This window comes from Abramis brama, assembly GCF_963993115.1.
Source record: "Abramis brama genome assembly, chromosome: 25".
In the NCBI taxonomy this organism is placed as follows: Eukaryota; Metazoa; Chordata; class Actinopteri; order Cypriniformes; family Leuciscidae; genus Abramis; species Abramis brama.
The window spans coordinates 20,869,239-20,892,313 of NC_139987.1; the positions used below are offsets into that span (position 1 = coordinate 20,869,239).

General features: G+C 38.0%; 1 long non-coding RNA gene and 1 pseudogene across 2 annotated transcripts; both read left to right on the plus strand.

Annotated features, from left to right (window-relative positions):
* The first annotated feature begins 1,343 nt into the window (after positions 1-1,343).
* On the plus strand, positions 1,344-11,716 carry LOC311076905 (collagenase 3-like; annotated as a pseudogene). The gene is made up of 6 exons: positions 1,344-1,445; positions 1,537-1,785; positions 10,778-10,922; positions 11,028-11,153; positions 11,241-11,402; positions 11,568-11,716. The product of its transcript is annotated as a collagenase 3-like (transcript).
* Positions 5,640-6,256, plus strand: LOC311077029. The gene is made up of 3 exons (XR_014604735.1): positions 5,640-5,758; positions 5,886-5,981; positions 6,166-6,256. It is a non-coding gene; the product is annotated as an uncharacterized lncRNA (long non-coding RNA).
* Positions 11,717-23,075: the final 11,359 nt, after the last annotated feature.

The following is a 23,075-nucleotide window of genomic DNA, read 5'->3' on the forward strand; positions in this document are numbered from 1 at the left end:
GAACCACAGGTAAGGGGAGCACACACAGTTCTCACCAGACCACAGACAACAGAGTACAGAGCATGGATTACAGATCAGAGTACACACAAACAACTGGAAACAAGATAAGAAATCAACCGGTATGTTCATCTGTTTGTACAATTTACTACAATAAACCACAAACCTCAACTGCAATAATCTCTGGAAAATCTTTGTGTGTCTGCGTAAAAACTTCACTTCTACCTGTGCATGATGGCAAAGCTAGAGGTTCAGCGAGGCAAGGATTGCCATTACACACTGTATTAAATTTAAAATAAAATATCTTATTTCTGTGGCTGAAATATGAATCACTGATACAGTATGCTTTAGTAAATGATATTTTTAAAACATTTCTATCAGTTTTATGTGATTTACAGGAAAAATAAGTCTGTTAACTAGATTTAAGAAGGCAACTCAGAAATTATAGAACAAAAAATGAGATCATTATTTACAAAAACTCAAAAGAAATGCAAATACTTGGTTTCTAAACACTTTAATTACTAAGAACTTGTAAAAAAACGTTTAAGCATGTTAAGGAAATTAATTAATTTTAAGATAAATCACAGTCGCACCACATGACATTTTTTAAGGCTACGGACAATTCATCTAGATGAAAAAACACTAAAATCACTTAAATTATTTTTTTTAAATGAATTTAGGTGTACACAACATCCTTAATGTTTGAACAATTGCAACAGGTATTTATTTTTATTTTATTTTTATTTTAAAATTGGCCTGTCAAAAATCCTTTGTTTTGCATTAAGGTAAGCTGTCAAACATTTTGAACACATTTCAACCATCTCTCCTTAAAAAAAGTAGTATCTTAATTCCATCATTGCAAGTCATAGTGTTTTAGGCTGCTTGCAATGTTGAAGATAAAAAAAAAAAATAGATCTAAAATAAATAAATTAGATCTTAAGTTATGACATAATATTAATCATACCTTTCTACTCAGAAGCAAAAATGCAAGTCGGAAATTGGAAATGCATCCTGTCTAACCAGAAACGCGGATAAAATAAATTTCCTCCAGGGATGAAAATCACCAGAAGGGGGGATATCAAAAGCCACAATCTTCCTAAAGCGGCCTATTCAGTTGAGTCTTAGGTGAAGTCATCGTCAATACAAACTTTTGTCTGACATGTTTAGACAGGAGATTAAAACCCCCTGAAACTATGAGAGTTTCCCACTCCCACCCCGGCTAATACCACTGCTGATTGGAAATGATAAAACACGGGACAAGCCCCTTTTTAGACGATCTAGACTTATAAAAGACAGAAACAGAGACTCTGGAGGACACTTTCCCTGCAGAGGAAGAGGACTGCAGTATGGGGCACTTGACAGCTCTTGTTCTGACACTTGTGGTGTATTTGTCTCTTTGTGTTGGCGCACCTACGACTGCATCATCAGAAGACCATCAAATAGCAGAGGTCAGTACCCAAATGCCTTATATGTACTCATATGTTTCTTATCTAATCTATACATTAATGTTATAAAACGTTCCTTCCTCGTTCTCCCCAGGCTTATCTGTCACAGTTCTACAGGGACAATAATGCAACTAAATCCCGCAGCAGAACGATGATCCTCCCAGATCTAGAAAATGAACTGAAGGTCATGCAGGAGTTTTTTGGACTGGAGGTCACGGGCAAGCTGGACCCAAACACTCTTGAGACGATGAAGCTGCCACGCTGTGGAGTCACTGATGTGGCCAAATTCAGCCACTTCCAGGGGAGACCCAGTTGGAAGCAGAGTGTTGTAACATACAGGTTGGTTTAGCCTTCCTGTGCCTTCCTGTAGCTCAATCAGTAGAGCAACATCGAGGTCATGGGTTCGATTCCCAGGGAAAGCAAAAAGTGATCAAATGTGCACCTTGAGTGCAATGTCAAAAATGATAAAATAATCTGCCAAATGCATAAATGTGAAATGTTTAGCTCCTTAATGAAATAACAAATCAGACAAGTTTGTTCCCAGAAATTCAACCAATCAGATTAGACCTTGCCAGATATAGAAATGCTTTACAGTTTTCTGTGCAAAATGCATGAGACTGTCAATGAAGGGGTTTGTAGTTCTTCTCTATTGTGACGTATATCTGAGTGAAACTGCTTCCCACCCAACGCAAAACGTCGTCAAACTATGCTCAATCGTTTGTGCTCCGTTTGTGCTGGTTTGTGCTGTAAAAAGTTTCGTTTGTGCTGTTTCGGTTTTTTAGATATTAAAAGAATATTTTTAGGTCATTCTGAGGTCACTCCCCCCCACATGCTCCAAATTCACCCAAAATAGTCTTGTTCGTTTGTGCTTCGTTTGTGCTGGTTTGTGCCGGTAAAATGTTCGTTTGTGCTGCGTTGGGTTTTAAAATATCAGAAATTGAATTATAGACGATGACGTCACCAGCCCCCCCACATGCTCCAAATTCACCCAAAATAGACGCAATCGTTTGTGCTCCGTTTGTGCTGGTTTGTGCTGTAAAAAGTTTCGTTTGTGCTGTTTCGGTTTTTTAGATATTAAAAGAATATTTTTAGGTCATTCTGAGTTCACTCAGCCCCCCACATGCTCCAAATTCACCCAAAATAGTCTCGTTCGTTTGTGCTTCGTTTGTGCTGGTTTGTGCCGGTAAAATTTTCGTTTGTGCTGCGTCGGGTTTTAAAATAACAGAAATTGAATTATAGACGATGACGTCACCAGCCCCCCCACATGCTCCAAATTCACCCAAAATAGACGCAATCGTTTGTGCTTCGTTTGTGCTGGTTTGTGCCGGTAAAAGTTTCGTTTGTGCTGCGTCGGGTTTTAAAATATTAGACATTAAATTATTGTTGATGACGTCACCAACCCAAAATAGTCTCGTTCGTTTGTGCTCCGTTTGTGCACAACTAACTGAATGGGAGAGACACTGAATGAGAGAGAATTCTAGACGGTGCACCAGCCTACTTTTTTTAACAGTAGACTAGTTACCATCGGCAAACCAAATCATAATATTCACTTAGGTTATTATACTGTATGTTGTCCTGTGCGTTTTCAACTTTTAACGAACACGAGGATCACAGGATGTGGATGCAACACAAACTTCAAGGTAAGTGTTTTTACTTACTGTATGTTGTGTTTTGTTAATAACATATGAAAATTGTCACAAATACATGCACCATAATCTGTTTGCTGCGTTTATACTCGTGTGTAAAGGTCTATAGGCTACAGTAGGCTGGGGTGAACAGTTTGGATTCTTCTTCAGTTTGGATTTTTCTCTTAAGCTCACTAAGGCAATTTGTTTTTTTGTTTTTTTTGTTTTTTTGTTTTTTTGATGAAACATACACTGATATTGTGAAATATTATTACAATTTAAAGTAGCTATTTTTGGTTTTAATATAATTACAATGTCATTTATTCCTGTGACCTACTTTTTATTAGACCTACTCCAGTTTTCAATTTCACATGATACTTTAGAAATCATAGTAAAATGTTGATTGTATGCTCAATAATTATTGGTGCTCAGTTAAGAAAGGCTCTTAATTTTGATCAATGTTGATCATCCTTTTTTTTTTTTTTTTATGTCCTTGCTAAATAAAAGTATTATTTTTCATATTACTTAACCAAAATCTTTGAATTGCTGTTTGTATTGGTTTTCAGAAGAAGAAAATAACAACAATAAGCAGCACAACTGTTTTCAACATTGATGTTTCTTGAGCATCAAATTCATAACATCAGTAGCTATATTAGAATGTTTTCTGAAAGATCATGTGACACACTGAACTAATGATGCTAAAATTCAGCTTTGATTACAAGAATAAATTACTTTACTATATATTCACATATAAAACTGCAGTATTACATTGGAATAATATTTCACAATATTATTGTATTTTTGATAAAATAAATATAGCCTTAGTGAGCATAAGGGAAAATTAAACTTTGAGAAACATTAAAAAATAAGCTTTTTAAATCTTTTGACTGGTAGGCTACTGTGTGTGTATCTATGTGTCTGTGTGTATATATCATTTACTTACTACTACTACTATTATTATTATTATTATTATTATTATTATTATTATTATTATTATTATGTATGTGGAAACTCATGACTCAATTAAATCAAAATGATTTAACTTTTGAAATTTAATTATGTACTATCGAACATCCATTAACAAAAAAAAAAAATACCTTTAAAAACTTAAACTTAAAAACACTTAATACTGACAAGTTACAATATGTCTTCAAACCAAAGATACCACACAAAATAATAGACTTGAGTGCAAACTTCCATAAAATAGCACACTACTTCTCCTAACAGGAGTAAGAAAACCAGGGTGTGTGGCATACAAAAAGTTCAACAAAAATAATTTAACTTGTGAAATTAAATATAAATAGTGCAATCAGTCTTTTGTGTATAATACAGCATGTGGGCATATTTTGTTTTTATCTGACGCTCCTGTCACTCCACTTCTCAGGTCGTCATACATCTCCCAGACACATTGAGACCTCCTGCAATAGGCCACATAATGTCCAAGAGCATCCTGGGTTAAGCCTCCTCTAAAAGCAATGACTGCCCGTAAAGTAAATCTCTTTCCCTGCAGCATCAGATCGGAGGGAAATTCACTCAAAGGAAATTCTGTGGAGTTGCTTCCCAGGTCAGTGTCAATCCACATAAGTTCTCCCAGACTGTAACTGTGAGAAACTTTCCCTTCACAGAGCACTTTTTCTGAGGTATCTGGCTTGATTGCAGAGGGACACTGTGACGGACTTTGGATCGGCCTGAGGCAGGGGGACTCCGGAAGGTCAAGGCCTTCTTCCACTGCGGTCTGAAGATGAGCCATGCCAGAAGCCTGCAGTACAGCAACAGAAGTACAAACAAATGCAATTTCCCTTGTGACTTGTTTGCTGAGACCACAATACTGTGAAGAGCACTGTTTTGATAATGAAACACAAGTGCGTTTTGTCATTGACTTTTCAATGATAGTGGAGATGTGGCATTGTGCATCGATTTGGAGGGCACCAGACTTCAGTCGGACAGCTTTGAATATTTCGCTTAGCAGTTCTGCCCTCTGTATGTAGGCCTGTGCATTCAGACCCTTTGTGGTGATGGATTTCACTAGCTGGAGGAGGTTGTTGGAATCCTCATTGCAAACAATATTTTCAAAAGTGACACTATCACAGTAAGCACAACATAAGCATTGACAAAAAGCATCAAATGCACATGTGTTCAGCACAGAGATTCTTGATTTCCTGAGTTTAACAGGCTGTTGATTGTTTCCATTTTTCAACAGGTCCACTTTAAGTCTTTTCCCTCTCACAGATGGATCTGCATGGAGCCATTCAGGACAAGGAGAGAGGTATGAACTCCTCTTCCTCTTTTTGGGTGGAACTGCTAAGCCTCTCCAGTTTTCAACAGCTTCTTCATCTGTTGGATGGATGTTTGTGACAGTGTCAGACTTCCCAGAGCAGGAAGCATCCATTTCTGGCCTTCCATCTACACTGGAGGTTGTGGTTGGTAGTGGATTGACTCCTGTGTCGATCACTGTCGCAACAGCCTTATCCTCTTCACCTTTTTCCACACTCTTGTGTTTTGCAGAAAAAATACGCATGTTGCCTTCAATGAAGGACAGATGTCGAGCAATGAATCGATCCACTCGAATAGGCAAGTGTTCATGCTTGAAAAGGCCGTGTTTGATGTTTTTAAACTCGGCTTCGACATTGGCTGAACTTGCGGTGATTTTGGAGCTCCGGAAGTGAGGGATCATTACCCCTGTCCAGAGAGGTAAGTAATTTGCAAGCCAGATTATATGTGGAATAATCTCAGGGAGGAAGTGCATATTGTCATGATCACCATTAGATGTGGCAAGTGACCTGCTCTCCTCACATATATCTGTTACCCACTGCTGCAGGTCTGTCTGTGTTTGGTCACATGGATCCACTTCCTCCAGGTCCGCACCCTCTACATCTGGAATGATGACACACTCTTCTGCAATTCGGGCTTTTAGGTATTTCTTGCACCTTTCTGAAATGAGGGGGGCTCCAGAGCTGTCACTGCCCTCTGTTTCGCTGAAAGCCACAATAGTAATACATCTTAGTAGCTCTCTTGCATCGTCCATGGATTGTGACATGAGAAGCTGAGCTATTGACCTAACAAAGAAATCTTTAATGCGATGTGTTTTTTTTTTCAAGCAGTCCCACCGGCAGATCATCTTGATGCAGTGTGCAACATCAACCCGCACAAAACAAGGTGGGATTTTTGCTGACTGTCTACCGAGTAAGACACCACAACACTCATTGATGTAGGTCTTAAGATCAGGATGAGAAGTAAAAGCCTTTACCAAAGCTCCGAGCAAAGCCAGAGAAAAGTCACTCACAACCTCTTTTGGAGTAGGTGCACCTGCGTGTATCCATTCTGTCAGCCAATGTGTTATGGCATTAATATCATGTCTCTCTGACAGCATTTGCACCACTGGGACACTTGAGCTCTCACCCCCTGCCACAACACCCTGATATAGGAATATATGGCCAGACTTGCCATTTGGTCTCTGTAGTTTCCTCACCACTGAGCCAGTTGCATCAAAACTCACAGTGGGGTTAGTAGATGTCTTTGATAATGTCTTGTACATATACATTTGTGTTTGACTCCAATAGTGACAGAAAAACTTGTCTAGTCCAATGTCTTTAATGCTACCACTGTGAGGTGCACTGTATTTTAACATCTGCAATGATAGAATAGGATCCTTGTCGCCTAATTCTAAATCATTTCTCTCTTGCTTTGCTTTGCGCAGGGTGGCCAAATTTGGCAGATGACTTGGCTCAGGATCTCCAAAATCCATCAGCTTTGTTGCCTCTGATGCCCTCCATACATGGGGTTCCTTTCTTCCCTCACACAGTTCTTTAGATATCTGCACACGCAAGTTACCAGACATGGCACGCTTGGAACAGCCAGTATGCAGGGAGTCATCAGTGTTTTTCAGCGAACACCTGAACATCATTGTGCTGTTTATTTCAGGCTTTTTGTCACATTTTATGTGAATGTGGCCACGACACTCCTTACAGTTGCCTCTGATAACAATATATTTGTCTGTGACTGATGGATAGACCTTGGCTCTTTTAAAAGCAAATGTGCAGGGGCATTTCACTTCTTGCCAAATGTGATGATTTATCACATGCGTCCAGATACCAGGCTTCAAAACTGTGTATTCCCTTTTTTTTGTTTTAGAGAACTTGTTTTTGTATGTTACTGTTTCAGGCATAAATTCAATCCATTTCTGAAATGGAACTTCAAAATCAAAAGTCCAGCAATCTTTTGGACTGGAGGAAAGGGACCCTGGCTCAAAATCAGTGTCATCACTACTGCCACTTGTTTCATGATCACTTTCATGAGTAAACCCTAAAGCATTCCAGATGTTGTGTCTGTTTAATTTAACAAAAGTGTATAGTGCCTTTGCAGTGATCTTGTTGTCTAGCTGTTTACTAAGCTCTGTCCAGATGCTCTGATTAGGAGTAGCTATGTTGCCATTTTGGACTATGGCCTCTTTCGATGAACACAGGACTGTGAAAATGGAATCCCTATCGACTGCTGGTTTCTTGGGCATCTGGCATAAGCAAAACATAATTACCCTCAATTATCCTGACTCCAAAAAATATCATGTACAGCATAAATTTGTTTTAATATTACTGTATTGGTCTGAATATAAGGATAATATAATATAGTAAGGATAATGTAGATGGATAATATATCTTATATTAGGACCAATATGGTAATGTTGTTGACCCAGATTGTCAGTGTTTATTAAACCGAAAACTCATTGCTAACACTAATATCACTAATTTAGATATGAAATGTTAAATACAGTTGCACATGTGACCCATGGTCGTTTTTTAATACTAAAAGGCAACTTTGTGCAACTGTAATCAGCATTTCATGGCTAAATTAGTAACATAAGTGTTATTAATTAGGTTTCTGTTCAATAACAAGTCTTAGCTCTCTTGAATGTTGTACAATTTTTCTTGAAGCTTCTAATATTGTAACTGACAGTTTTAAAACAATGTATACTTACATTGGCCAGAAATTTGGATTAGTAACGACTTTTGTAGTTTGATTTATATCGACCTTTTCTCCACTAACTCTACACCATTTTATACAAGAGCATTCTTGAACAGAAATGTCATTTGGCCCTAGTGGTGGCAGTGAAGTGTAGCAGATGAGACTCGTAAAAATATAATACAATAAAAAAATATAATACAATAAAATACAACCAGGAGAGACTGAAGTGAAGATAATTGTTTATTGAACACATTATGTGATGACAGAATGTCTTCGTCAATTCTACTTCAAAAGTGTGCTCACCTCGAGGATAGGTTTCCTGTTCTCTTGCCCAAAAATGCTGAAGTTAGATTAAACTACGACTTGATGGCACAAGCGCACAAATTTTGCTCAGAGAGAAAGAGAGTGGCAGAAAAAGCAAGTCTGACATGATGTCTGAACAACATGACGTTTTTAATAAACACTAGGGGCTACAAAAACACTAAGAAGTTGATGTTCTATTTTATTCAGTTAGCCTTGTATAGGCCTAATAAATATCAACATTTAATTTGATTTAATTTCTGATATTTTAAAACCCAACGCAGCACAAACAAAAAATTTACGGCACAAACGAACGAGACTATTTTGGGTAAATTTGGAGCATGTGGGGGGGCTGGTGACGTCATCAACAATAATTTAATGCCTAATATTTTAAAACCCGACGCGGCACAAACGAAACTTTTACCGGCACAAACCAGCACAAACGAAGCACAAACGAATGAGACTATTTTGGGTGAATTTGGAGCATGTGGGGGGGCTGGTGACGTCATCGTCTATAATTCAATTTCTGATATTTTAAAACCCACCGCAGCACAAACGAAAATTTTACCGGCACAAACCAGCACAAACGAAGCACAAACGAATGAGACTATTTTGGGTGAATTTGGAGCATGTGGGGGGCTGAGTGACCTCAGAATGACCACATAATATTATTTTAATATCGAAAAAACCGAAGCAGCACAAACGAAAATTTGTACAGCACAAACGGAGCACAAACGATTGCGTCTATTTTGGGTGAATTTGGAGCATGTGGGGGGGCTGGTGACGTCATCAACAATAATTTAATGTCTAATATTTTAAAACCCAACGCTGCACAAACGAAAATTTTACCGGCACAAACCAGCACAAACGAAGCACAAACGAACGAGACCATTTTGGGTGAATTTGGAGCATGTGGGGGGCTGAGTGACCTCAGAATGACCACATAATATTCTTTTAATATCGAAAAAACCGAAACAGCACAAACGAAACTTTTTACAGCACAAACGGAGCACAAACGATTGCGTCTATTTTGGGTGAATTTGGAGCATGTGGGGGGGCTGGTGACGTCATCGTCTATAATTCAATTTCTAATATTTTAAAACCCGACGCAGCACAAATGAAAATTTTACCGGCACAAACCAGCACAAACGAAGCACAAACGAACGAGATTATTTTGGGTGAATTTGGAGCATGTGGGGGGGCTGAGTGACCTCAGAATGACCTAAAAATATTATTTTAATATCTGAAAAACCGAAACAGCACAAACGAAATTTTTTACAGCACAAACCAGCACAAACGGAGCACAAACGATTGAGCATAGTTTGACGACGTTTTGCGTTGGGTGGGGGGCCAACTTCACGCAGGTGAAAAAATGTAGGGCAGGTTTGGACTGTTGTGGTTTGCTATTGGTCGATCTCATGTGAATGACATGTAGCCCCGCCCTCACACCACTAAACATGTCATCAGAGAAGAGACTAGGGGCCTTATTTTAACGGTCTAAGTGCATGGTCTAAAGCGCACAGCGCAAGTGCATTTAGGGCGTGTCGGAATCCACTTTTGCTAGTTTGACGGCAGGAAAAATGGTCGGCGCACCCGGTGCATGGTCTAAAAGGGTTGTCCCTATTCTCTAAATGTGTAATGGGTGTGTTTTGGCCGTAACGTGCAATAAACCAATCAGAGTCTCATCTCCCATTCCCTTCAAAAGCCAGTTGCGCTTGTGCCATGGCGAATTCGCTATTTATATGGAGGAATTTATATGGAAGTCCAGAGAGGAATCTAATCTGCTCGTGCACAAGGTTAAAGTGCACAAGTAGACCATCTACGGGACAAGCCGGATTCCACCATATCTTTATGTACACAATAATAGTCTTTTACATTATACATTTTATATTTGGCATGTTTGTGTGCTGCTGTGCGTCCCTGTGTGTGTATAGCAGAGTGTACGCACGTTGTTCACCCGCCTATTAGGCTCATATTACTAAAGTGCTCTTTAAATAAAAAACAAAAATACTGTGCCATTGACTTTAGACCAGGTTTCAGTTGGTCAATGGCGCAGTCTATTTCAGTTGCCTCAAAATAGCAACGCACCAACAATGCGCCTGAACACACCTTGTTTTCAGACCTGCACGCCCATTGGCGAACAAATGGGCGCAAATGCATTTGATATTTAAACAACTTGGCGTAGGACGTGAAAATGAAAACTGCGTCGGGCTGAAACTAGCAAAAAACACTTGCGTCGCGCCTTGCGCCGGGTGTATGATAGGGCCCTAGATGTCGCTGCAAGAAGGAGAGGAAGTTATTTTGATTAAACAATATGAGTGCGCATGGAAATGATAATGTGCACTCATTTATAATAAACACTGCAATATTCCATAAAAATATGAATTGTCAATTGGTGTCATGGTGACATTTAAGGATACTAAACATGATTTGCTTCTTTCTCTCTTAGAATCTGAATATACATCACAGTTGAGCCAGAGAGATGTGGATGCCATTATTGCCAAAGCTTTCCAGCTCTACAGTGATGTTATTCCACTCGATTTCAAACAGATCTACAGTGGCACAGCTGATATCATGATTCTCTTCAAAGCTGGATGTAGGTTCTAAACACATATGTGTGTGTATATATATATATATATATATATATATATATATATATATATATATATATATATAAAAATCTTTTTTTTCTTTCTTTTAGATCATGGAGATTTTTACCCATTTGACGGGCCTAATGGGGTTCTGGCTCATGCCAACTCACCCGGTCCAGAGGAGGGAGTAGACACACACTTTGATGATGATTAGACGTGGACCCTAAGTTCACTAGGTGAATGCACAAATCACATAGAATCACATGTTTATGTGTATGTAAATTATTACAAGTTTATTTTAAAAAAATCATTAATTGCTTTAGATATAAACCTGCTTTTGGTGGCTGCTCATGAATTTGGACATGCACTGGGACTAGATCACTCCAAAGACCCTTCAGCTCTCATGTATCTAACTTACCGATACGTCAACACGAATGGCTATACACTTCCCCGTGATGACCGACTTGGGGTCCAGGCCCTGTATGGTAAATGTTTTTTTTAATTTTGTTTTTGTGATACAGAGAACTATACTGTAATAGTAATAAATTAAATTCAATACTTATTATTATTATTATTATTATTATTATTATTATTATGGATAAAACAATCAATAAATATGTATTTTCCACCAATTTTCTATAATGTTTCAGGTGTTCGAATGTCAAAAGATAAACCTGAACCAAAACCAGAACCAAAACCCAATCCTGAACCAAGCCCACCAGAACGGTGCAAGCGTGACTTAGTATTTAATGCAGCAACCAGCGTTCGTGGAGAACTGTACTTCTTTAAAGATGGGTAAGAATATAATTTTAATTTATATATATATATATATGAATATATATATATATATGAATAATAATTTCAATATATATATATATATGGGAAATGCTGAAGATTTAACTTTTTTTTAATCACAAAATTATAAACCTAATGTGGTTTTGGCAATGTCATTGGTGCAAGCACAGCAAAAAAGCCAGTGTACATTTTACTCAATTTCCAAACTTCCTACGGTGCTTTCGCCTCGATCGGTCTAATGGTTTTGAAGATATTGGCAAATGTTTAAGCGCTAAATCACAATGCTACACAAACCGTAAGGTGAAACCTAGCATATTTGGTAACGTTGGACTTGGCAAGGATTTAGGAACTTAAGGAGATGAGTAGGTGGCGCTGCGCCAAAACGCATCATGTTGGAGGGGGAAAAAGGAATCGGGGAAAAAATATTTTTTAGCATAAACATGAGTGCAAATTTGGACAGTTGGTGGCGCTAGAGTGATTGATTTGGAGACTCCAAATTTGCTATGTTGACAGATCAGACTGTCCTCTATCAGTGTGCCAAGTTTCATAAGTTTCCTGCAAGCGGGTCTATGGGCTGCCATAGACTTCCAGAGCAGAATAATAATAATAATAATAATAATAATAATAGGAGGAACGGGAACGGATACAATAAGTGCCTACGCATCTTCGGTGCTTGGCGCCTAATAAAGCAGATAGCAAATTCATTCAACATTAAACAATTCATTTGCACATTCACACAGTATAAAACAATAAATTCTAATTTGCAGTCCCTCCATTAACCACAAGATGGTGACATTCCTTACAGAAACACCGACAAGGAGATCAGAATGCTCTACTTGGTAATATTCTACTAAGAAATATTCAAACCTTTTTCAAAGAAAATATAACTGAAACGTATTATTAACAAATACATGTAATTAGAAGTGTATTGTATATTTCCTTTTCACTACTCAAATCCAAATCAATATCATGATGTTAACTTGAACATTTGGGACAACTCCATCTGGAGAAAGTCTGTTTTCCCACTGGGGGACGCAATTGCACAATTAACTTAGAAGTTTAGCGGTCTGGAAGTTTTTACACATAAATCAGGTACGATGGGTTAAGATGGGAGGGAGGGGTGTTATATTCTTATTATAGGATTAAAGGTATTACAATTCCGTGTAGTAATGTTTCCAATGAGACAAACAACCTCCTCATATTTGGATCAAGAATGTTGCTATTTAAGCTCCCATTACGCCCCTTGGCAGAAGACTACTCTGGCCCTGAGTGTGAGTTGGAGCTGTCCATGAGCTAGGAGCAGGAGAAACTTTTGCTAAGTATTCTGATTAATTATTTTGTCATTTTGCCTCCACGTCCCCCCGATTGCCAGCGAGATTCTCCTCCTGTCCATACGGTAATTTCTCTACTGGGCGACAGAGAGTCGCGTGGTTATGACGCAATCGTTAGCCTATTTTTACAAAAACTGCTTCTACGGGGCCATAACTTAAGATACAAGGTAATGGAGCCTTTTATACATTTTCATGTTTCTTTAGAAATAAATAATGGACAAATGGAGTCTTTAAACGCCTCAGATGTAAAGTTATTCGCTGTCAAAGTGACGCCAAAATGAATGGGAGTCAATGGATTGCTAACAGCAGGTGGGGGTCCGCTAATCAATGGCGGCGCCCAGGGAAGCTTCAGTTTTTTATGAAAGATTACCCCCCTGACTTTTGCCGAGCCCGCAGCAGACTTCTTCCCGACAGTCAAAGCGGCTTAGTTCATGAAAGTGCGGACTAGTAGGAAGACCACGAGTGCTTAGGGTGCCATTTGGGACAGGGCCTCTGTCTTCCCATTAGAAATGGTTGCTGGCGAGTAGCCTAACATTCGCCATCCAGTTACACCTGTTGACCACACGAGGGATCACTCTAAGATTTCTAAATAAAGAAAGGTTGTATTTGATTCTCTTTTACAGTTCCAACCAAAAGTTCTGATACACTGCATGTTTCTCATAATATGACCCTTTGATCTAAAGATTTATACTTAAGTGTGCTTGAAATTTAGACTTATTACAATATAAAATTTATTTAATAAATAATTAAATAATTAATTGGACAAGAGTGAAGAAAAAGCACCCATTAAGGACCCATTACTTAAAAGAATCTAGTTTTGTGAATTTGAATTTTTGAATTTTTTTTGTCTTCACTATTATTCTAAAATGTCATCTAAATGTATCAGTCAACAGGATGACTGGTCTTTGTTTCCCCTTTGGGTCTATCTTAAACTTTCTTTAACATTTTCATGTTAAAGTGAACAAATAAAATGCATTCTAAAATATAGACAGTTGTTCGGAATTCATACACCCGTGTTATTTAAAAAATTAAATGACCCATGAGTCATAAAAAGTAATTAATTTAAACTGCAGCAGTTTAGAAACTATGAAAAGAAGAGTAATCTTTAAACTGATTAATTCAATACACAAAAAAGAAGCTACCATTAAATTAAACTATACGTTACCTTTAGTTTGGTTATCAAGAAAGTGAATTTGTGAAGGGCCTCAGACCTAATTTGTCATATAACACTATTAACTATCTTGCTATTAATAATTTGTTTGAAATAAATTATTTAATATACAAATGTACAAAGCTCCAGACTGCAGTTAACTAAATTATGCCAGGTAATTAGTTGGTGCTGATCTAAGCTTGCAGCTGTTTGTTCGAACTCCCCATATGGTCCGTGTTAGCAGTTGGCATGGTCAGAAATAAATGTAGCTTTGACAGCGAAACCAGATAGAGGAATGTGGGTATCCGGTTTAGATGCTTTTCACGTGTCAGGACAGGAGTCGTTTGATTGGGGTCACTGCACCCAAGTATCATAATTCAGGACCTTGTATGCAACACGAGTCACGACCAATAAAAGAAAACTTTGGATGTCTTGATGACTGTCTTGATAAAAAAAGTATTAAACATTTTTCCTTCAAACACGATAAACAAAGTAATCAAACATTTATGGCTTAAAGAAAATGTAGATTGAAAAGATTGTTCTTTCTACTGCAACCTCATGCAGCTGAATTATTCAGTTTGTGGATAATTTAAAATATTACCTTTGATTTAAAAAGTTAGAAATTATAACAAAGCAAAATTATTTATATGTATCAACTCTAAATGAGGGCAGATCAATGAGTTTTGACATTTCATGTGTTAAAACATTTAATGCACTTTTCTTTCATTTGTAAAATGTATTTTTTAGAACTCAAAACACAATAAATGCTGTGTGTAAATCATGTTCTGCTTTATCTGTTTATTTCTGAGCTAAACACTATATCCCCTGAAGGTATTTAGGGCTGTGAGTGATGAGAAGCTTAGTTGTTGGCTGTTTGTGGCCATCAATTATTGCTGTAGAGAAGCCTCGACGAGCTGCTGAACTCAGGCTATTTACAGTTTCACAATGAGAGCTATTCCAACACAGCAGGTGTGAAGTTGTCAACCTCTTAAAACATCTTAATGTGTTTTAATGAGTCTATGAAGCCAAGCTGCCTTACTGCATACTTCTCTAATATGTTTTGGCACATTACTGACAGTACTTTCATACAGTTCATTCACTCTGAGGGCATTGCAATGTAGGCCTGAATATACTTTACATACACAACTATGTACAGGTCATTCCCACTACAGTCCCTAACAAACGTCTTGCCACTACCATACCTTGAAAATGTCTCACATATTTCTCCACTTTTTGTCTCATGAGATAAAGAAAAAAAGTGATTTTTTAATTTTTAAACATATGTTTTCCCTTATATTTTCTATAGGATTATTTACCATAATTGAACAAGTTTTGACCCCACCCTCTGAATTCCTTTTGAGCCACTTACATCACACAGGCATATATATTACGGCCTGTAAGAGAAATGACCAAGAGAGCAAGTATATATAGTACATGTTTCTGAAGACTGTTTGGCTCGGACAAGACTGAGCTGCAGGGCACAACAGGGCAGTCGTCACGGTTGGCATTTGGCAACATTTGCAGGAACGTGCAAATAGGATGCCAAGCAAGTTTTGAAACATTAAGGAAATTGCTCTGAATGCGGTAAAGACCTTAAAGCATAGCAGATTTGATTTCTTCAATAACATCCGACTTTTGCATGGAATTACAAATGTAATTTATTACTTAAAGCCAATTAGTATTGAATGCATGATGGAAAAAAATATTACAAAATAATATTTTTTTTTACTACTAATTGGCAGTAAATATTGAACATTTATCTAACTGTACTAATAAATATATATATATATATATTATTTCGTTTTAATTTATATATATATATATGTATATGTTTTTTTCAATTTCTTTATAGAAACATGACATTTATTGAATACAAACATCATTGTTGCCCATGCAGGAAAAAATATACCATTTATGATCAATGCCTTTAAGTGGTGTATGGGGAATGTTGACACAGCAAACTTTTATTAATGTTTTTTATGTATGAAAGGTTTTAGCAATATTTTAAGCAAGTAAGTCTATTGTGGAAATACATTTAGTAAAAGCTCAAAAATGGAAAAAGTAACATACAACTAGAATTTCGGGAAAATCTACAAAGAAAATGTCAGTGGTGCATGCCCATGCAAACTTGTTCTGGGTGCTTGCAATAGTGTTACTATCCAGTTGCTAAGGTGTCTTCAGTGGTTGTTAGCATATTGCTATGCTGTTTCTAGAGTGTGCTGGGTGATTGCTATGTGATTAAGTACTGGACTAAAATTGTAGTTATTGATTTGTATAAAATGACAACATGTACAGTACAACAGAAACAAATGAGAAAAGTTTGTATGTGTGTTTATGTGTGAGTATGAGAAATCAATGTGACATGTAAGAACAAATTTTATGTTAAACTTTTCAGGTCAGTGATATAGTTAAGCATTGTCTTATATTGAATGATACCAAAAAAATGAATAAAGAGATGTTTAAATGTGGCAAAAAGGTGTTTGAGACCAACATAACATTGCTAGACAAAAAGCTTTTATGCAGTAGGGCTTGTGCTCTGTCCCATGACTCCGTGAATGCAATAATATCCATTTTCAAAAACTGGGTACAATAAGATGATATTATTCTACTGACCCTTCAACCATCGAACATTAAAAATAAGTTTCAAATATTTCACTGTAGTAATATATATCTGTATTGTGTAACATATGTTGCCTTAATCAAAAATGTTCATTAACTGGAACATTAAGTGATAATATTTCAGTGATTTCCGTAATTTTGACAGTTAATAAATATTGTGTTTTTCTGCTTTAGAAGCATTCCAGTAAACACTTCTCATAAAAATCAATATTATTTTTTGTATTATTATAATAATTATATTATCAATACAATTACATTTTAATGCATCTGTGAAAACAAACCTGGAAGGAGATGTGAGGATTTGTGGAGAAAAACAAGAGATTCTTAGTGCATTTCAGTGAATTATTCATGGTTATTTAATAATTGTTACAGTGGAATACAAAAGAAAAAAAGATAAAAGAGCTCTTGCCATAGATATTCTTGATGTACCATGTCATCCTCAACTGACAGATAAAGATTATTTGTAGCACAACCTTATGATTTGAAATGATTTGTTTCAGTGTTTTTGAGTGGAACTTCTCCAAACCATAAGTGCCTCCCATAATCTAAAAAGTAGTAGGAAAAAGGTGCATAGCCTCTGTAACAACTAACCTCTGCCATAGGAATACACACACATGCATCCACTACATTTACATTTAGTCATTTAGCAGACGCTTTTATCCAAAGCGACCTAAAAATTAGGACTAAATTAAGCGAGTCATCGTGAAGAGGCAAAAACAATGCAAGAAGTGCTCAAAATACAAAGTGCAGGCATTGCTCAGAATAGCATAAGCCAGACAAGGGAGGATTAAGGGAAAAGGAAAGGATTTTTTTTTTTTTTAAGAGGGTAAGTGCTCCACTAGTAGCTATTAGTATGTTCATTCTTAAGAAAAATGGTTTTAAACAGGTTGGTGGAGAGTTCCTGCCTCAAGTGGAGGAGTTCAAGTATCTTGGGGTCTTGTTCACGAGTGAGGGAAGGATGGAACGGGAGATTGACAGACGGATCGGTGCAGCTTCTGCAGTAATGCGATCGGTCTGTCGTGGTGAAGAAAGAGCTGAGCCGCAAGGCGAAGCTCTCGATTTACCGGTCAATCTACATTCCTACTCTCACCTATGGTCATGTGCTGTGGGTCATGACCGAAAGGACAAGATCCCGGATACAGGCGGCCGAAATGAGCTTTCTCCGCAGGGTGGCTGGGCGATCCCTTAGAGATAGGGTGAGAAGCTCGGTCACTCGGGAGGAGCTCAGAGTAGAGCCGCTGCTCCTCCACGTCGAGAGGGGTCAGCTGAGGTGTCTCGGGCATCTGTTCCGGATGCCTCCTGGACGCCTTCCCGGGAAGGTGTTCCGGGCACGTCCCACCGGGAGGAGGCCCCGGGGAAGACCTAGGACACGCTGGAGGGACTATGTCTCCCAGCTGGCCTGGGAACGCCTCGGTGTCCCCCCGGAAGAGCTGGAGGAAGTGTCTAGGGAGAGGGAAGTCTGGGCATCTCTGCTTAGACTGCTGCGCCCGCGACCCGGCCCCGGATAAGCGGAAGAAGATGGGTGTATGTATGTATGTTTTAAACAGTACCCGATTAGGGTCCCTTGGCTTGTAACAATAGCAGAACTATTTTTGCAACTCTTTTTTCCCCCATAAAGAATTATGTTTTGAACTGTGCTATAAAGGACATTAATGGTAATGGTGTAATAAGCAATACATTGTTATAAGCAATAAGCCCCAAAAAGCCATGGTTACAGTGAATTTAGAACAGGTAAGGGTCGTTGTTAAATCAACTAAAACACTGTTCTTAATTCACTGTAAATCACAGCTTCACTGGGCTTATTGCCTTTATAAAATGGTTATTTTGCATACCTGGTAAGGTTTCATAAACACGCAGACACAAAAATGTAAAGCTGCTGATAAACAAAATATTCTTCCGCCATGCAATGTAGTTCTTCAGAAGTGGAATGGTCGCCAAACAACGGACAGACGCCGCAGCACAACACAAGACAGTGGTGCAGTAATACTGATGTAATGAGGCCACAGGTATGTTTGTAGATTAATTTACAACGGCTTTGAACATGGCTCAACCAATTATATTAACTGGAACTATCCATTTTGCAAATAACGTTTTGAATAATAGTTTACCATTTATTGATATTATTATTATTATTTATTGATAATGTTTTGATATCTTCAAAATCCTCAATAATGTCTTTACATCCTTCATTATGTGTGTATTTTGGTATAATTGAGTGCAGATGATAAGGTTGTTGGTCATCTCTCTGGGTAGAAATACACCTGTTTTTTTTTAGTCTTTGCATCTCTTCCATTGAGCAGTTATTGTTATGATAGCCAGAAGAAGCAATTGTAAAATGACAGTATGTGAACCCTTCATGCTGAAATATCCCAAACAGTTGCCTCAATGTTGAAAGCCCAAAATTCTCTGGAATGTAATGCTGTAGTATGTAGATCTGCATTTTTTTTATTTCTATAATAGCCAAATCCATTATTTATAAGAGGATGTCCATATATTTCTGGTCAAGTGTACATTTTCCAGGCTTGCATGCAAAACATTTTTGATGTCTTCTTTTTGTGAAGTTTTGCTGCTACAACATTGTAATTTTCCCACCCACAGAAATGAATAAAAGCGAACCCTACTCACTTACACTTCCAATGAAAGTGTGCGTTAATGGTTTTCATTATTTGTAACTTCACCTTTATAACACAAGTAGATATATTCAAGCTGTATTTATATACTGTACCTGGTAGACAGACAGAAAGTCCACTGGAGAGTTCCTAGTCACTGCAGAACCCATTCAGATCAAGAATATCTGTTTTAACCAGTCTGAGGATTCTGTTGCATTTTATTGAAATGTTCACAAAAATACACAACATAATAAACGGATTACAAATTATCATTGTGTCATTCCATCCAAATCATAACTAAACTTTTAATTTAGGCAAGCTAATTAATTTCCCTGATCATGTTCACAGTGTGTATATCAATTGGTTGTATAAGCTGAAGTTTTTTCAACAATGTACATAAAATCCTAAACCATTCTTTTGCCTTATAAAACAATGAATGAATTAAAACAATGTATAAGAAAACGAAACACCAACATGAGTATCTTCCTGTATGTCTAAAGAAACAAAAGTGTTTTCCAAGCACATGTTTTTGCTAGAGTGGTAGATGAGCTAAAAACACTTTACCCCCCTTTACCATTTACCCTGGCCTCAAGTAACATCAGGTCATTTTTACCATCATGCAAGTCCATCATCATGCAAGTCCAATGTCCCCTTAAGTCCTTCTGATTACATTTCTTTCTTTCACAAAAAGAAGATCAAGGTTGGAGCTAAACTCTGCAGGAAAGTGGCCCTCGAGGACTAGGATTGAGAACCCCTGAAATGAATATTCACATGGGAAAATATACAGTATAAACGGATTAACTGTTTTGCCACTTTCAGTGCAATGTAATCAGAAGACTCGGCCATTACGAATTTTTTAAGTTACTTCTTCCCATACCTTGTTTGCCATGATCACCTGCTTTCCACATGATCTGAAATTTAAAAAAAAATTAAAACAATATGTTCCACTGGGACAATGCAAAACCTCATCTGACTATGATCTGGAAGCTGAGCAGGAAAGGCTAACAGTCTAACAGTTATGTTTTGAGCTGCCATGTGATTTTAGCTATACATTTATAGAAAGTAAATGTATATGATTTACTGTGACTTAGCAGTATCAGTTACACCTAGGTCATCAGTGTCCGGTCACCAGTGTCCGTTTATCTGGATCAATGCAATTTTCATAACCAATGATCAAAAGTATCCTATTATAAAGGGTGCCTATGATGACCCCCAGGCCATCCAAAATGTAGATAAGTTAATTTCTTCATCAGAACACAAGCATTCTATCAATTTTTATTTTATAAGCCTAATATATGCACCTATATGCATTATATAGCTACGTGTTGGCAAGCAGATGTGGCCAGAATATGCAATTCATCATGTGTTCTGGTCTTCATGTTCTAGGCTATCATTATCAACAAAAACAGTAGTTTACTGAATCCGATTTCTTAAAGCTCCAATATGTATTTTTTTTCACCGCTAGGGGTCGCTAACCTCTTACAATAACAAAGGCGTAGGTTGATGACGCATAAGTGGAATAATGGAACTTGTCGTCATGCCGATGGATCTAATAATGTTTATGGATGAGTGAATACATTGATGTTTTTTAACATGACTGTGGTATGAAGCAGATTGCGATTGCTAATGATAGAGAGAGATATCAGCACCACACGCGAGTCCCGTGGATATAAAGGAATAAGTAGTGGTGGGCAGATCGAGGCTTTGTGGAACACTGAAACAGTTGAAGCAAATGGTGACCCCTTGTGGTCAGAACAGTGTAAATGCAACAGAAACCCGTGCCAAACATGCATAAAAACACCTTTTCCAAATCTATTCCAAATCTATTTTTTATTGAAAGTAAAATCTTTCAAATGCAATTATCTAATCATCTAATAATTGTAAATGTGTCGTCATCATGACGTATTCCCAGTGGTGAACGCAAAGCATTTTGGGAATCCGCGGCACAAACATAAGGCGCCAGACTTGATTGCATGGAGGGAAGAACGCAGTGTTCAAGATGCCGTCTACCTGCTGTGTTATAAACTGCAATAGTCGTTCTCACGATAGAAGTGGCATAAAGCTTAAGAACGGAATATCCTTTTATCGTTTTCCAGCGTGGAAAAATAATAGTACAAGCCATGTTTCAGAGGTGACAGAAAGGCGACGAATGGCATGGATAGCAGCAGTAAGGAGGCCCAAGATTACCTTCGATAACACTCCACCACACATGATGGTGTGTTCAAAGCATTTTTACAAAGGTAAGTTACAATTACTCACTGTAAATGTTATGTTGTGGGCAAATAACCAGCGTGTTTTGTTTGACTTAACCAGACCATTTGATTTGACGTTAGGCCAATGTTAACTGTTAACTAGCATGAAATGGCTAGAAAATGAGCTTAAGTTACCAATGTACTAAAGCGTAACGTTAATCAGTTTTATATGTTGTACATCTAGGCTACATAGCAATTTATTTGGTGACTGTGTTTGCAGGCAAACCTGCCTATGAAATGTTGGAGTGTGATCCTGACTGGGCGCCTTCTCTGTACCTCGGCCATACTGAGGTCAAAGCTACGAACACAGACCGGTTCAAGCGGTTTAGGAGAAGAGCGACGAGGTCACAAAAACAGCAACCCCCATCGCTAGGCACTGACAACACTGGTCCTGAGGCTGAGTTGGAAGCTCACATGAATCAACCCCCATCGCCAGGCACTGACCACACTGGTCCTGAGGCTGAGTTGGATAATGCAGCACCTTTATACCCAGGTAAATAGTAAAAGAATACAATATATGTTGCCCCCTGTGTATAGCTAATCTGGATTCCTTAGGAATAGAGGTTGTGATATGACACACAATTTCTTTTTATTGTTACTGTCAGACAACACTACACCTGCAACTGAGATGGAAGGTCCCGTGAATCCACCCCCATCGCCCGGGCACTGTCCACACCGGTCATGAGACTGAGTTGAATGAAGTAGCACATTTGTTCCCAGGTAAATATTGGTAACAGACGCAAGTAGACTCAATATATTTTATGTCCAGTGGTGTTTCTTTATCTAGACCAGTGGTTCTCAATCCTGGTCTCCCTCATTTAACACACCTGATTCAGATCATCATCTCGTTAGGAAAGAGCTCTGAACTGAACTGGGTGTGTCAGATATAGGAGACATATAAAATGTGCAGAGCTGTGGGTCCCCAGGACCAGGATTGAGAACCACTGATCTAGACAAAGGATTGAGCGTAAGTGTAAGTACCTTTCACACAGAGTTGTAGCTTTTCTGACACAAAGGACAGTCATTCTAAGAGGTCATTAGGCATTTGGCATGCTAATGTAACAGTCTTGAAATACTTGGAGCAGCTATCAGTAACAAAAGTATGGTGTGAAAGTCACATCCCTGGGCCCAGTTCTTCAAAAGTGTCATTTGGATCAAAGTGATCCAGATTGATAAATCCCATGTCTTGATGAATGGAATCAAGGATTACTTTTGAACTGGTCCCTGATCACAGATACAAAAACATGGAATTTTCAAATCGGGAACATTTTTATCCAGATTACACTGTTTTGAAAACAGTGGGCCCTGGGCATTAGGCAAGTACAGAGATTTACAGTTTATTCTTCTTATTGTTATTACAATTAGACTACTCTGCACCTGTGGCTGAGATGGAAGGACAAGA